Consider the following 1,657-nt stretch of genomic DNA (forward strand, 5'->3'; position numbering starts at 1 on the left):
GATATTTTTGTCGCTTTGCAGTTTACTCCCCGTAATTCAGTGGTATATTCAGACAACACTACGGCTCTACATCCCTGACACAGCAATCCTTTATGAACTTCCTATTCTAGAGCAACGCATTCGGTACAATTCGCTATTCAATATGGAGAGATGGCAATTTTATGCTAAGCTGTGGTAGACGAATTATATTCATCTTACTAAGCTGACGAGAAAGCTGCTCCTTCCAGGAAGGACGACTTGAATGGGGGATCGTGAAAGGTGATGGGAAAAAAAAAATAAAGAGCGTTTGAAGGAACTGAAAAAGAAAGGAAAAAATGGAGGATACGAAGAAGGTGGATATGGTATTAATCCCTTCACGAGGATGGTATCGTTCATTCTCGCTGCCACCAGAGGATTTTATATAGCTTGAGAGATCCCCTTCAGGTGTAAAGTGACCTTCGCTTCATGAGCTCCTTCGATACGATGCCTCCTTTTATGTTTTACTATTGATACTCCAAAGGACACCACAATGAGCAGTAGGCTTTGGGTACAATGATTTTGATTTATCTTTAATTATCAGTACTAACAGAAAATATTTTTCTGCAAATGGGATGTGTCTCTCAGCACGGGGCTAAACAGACATTTGTTCTAAGTCTGTCCGCTAACAGCAGTCTCTCCTATGCTAAATAAAATTCGCCTGTTGGTAGTAAAAATTGACTGAAGGTCTCATTGTACTGAAGGGGCTAAAATTACCATATGGTATGGCAAAGAAGTAATCTAGTTTCTTCTTGTGTTTTCCTTTTAACCACTTCATCATAAAGACGTCGATTTTACTTATTCTATTGCTGATACCAGCCAGTCAAAACACAGACTGTAGATCAAAATCAAAGGTTCTGCTGTTTAAGTCAATTAGCTCTGATCAGATCTGAAATAAAGCTGATGGAATAAGTTAAGGTTAGCTAAGGATGTAACTATTCAGTTTTCAGAACTAAAAGTAGAATGTCATGGTTACAGAGTAAGGTCAACTTAATAACTATTCATATAATTTGAACCAAACTAGGTGGATGGGTTTAGGGTCAGGTAAAAATGAAAGTCGATTTTGTGAGCAATCAGTCAAAGGTCAAGGGTACAGAGAAGAGCCGAAGATTCGGTTTTAATGCCCTTCCACACAAGTAGAGGGCACCTGTTGCGAACAAACACAGTTCATTGGTTTCGAGGAATTGTGGTGGATCATTGTATGAACAGTAGATCAGAAGCTGGAAAAGTTGATCAAAGCATCATAGCTACATGATTATTTCCAATTTTTTTTTTCATTGCCATGCACCAAAACCACAGGTGCTGACTGATAGTGTGGTCGGACCTAAGACCGATTGCATTTGGCGAGTGTTGCACTCGCTGAGAGGTTCTTTTTATTTTCGTTCTTTGCACTGCGAAAATCTCTCTCTCTCTCTCTCTCTCTCTCTCTCTCTCTCTCTCTCTCTCTCTCTCTCTCTCTCTCTCTCAGCTTAAATGTCAGGACCAACTTGCCTAGCCCCGGGCTCCTACGCTCCTCATGGGGCAACGTAGGATTGGATGATATATATATATATATATATATATATATATATATATTCAACATGTGACATTCCACTGCAGGACATTGGCCTCTCCCAGACGTTTCCACTGATTCCGGTCTTGT

The sequence above is a fragment of the Coenobita brevimanus genome, chromosome 23 (assembly GCF_032717465.1).
Source record: "Coenobita brevimanus isolate Jiangsu-jjx chromosome 23, ASM3271746v2, whole genome shotgun sequence".
Taxonomy (NCBI): domain Eukaryota; kingdom Metazoa; phylum Arthropoda; class Malacostraca; order Decapoda; family Coenobitidae; genus Coenobita; species Coenobita brevimanus.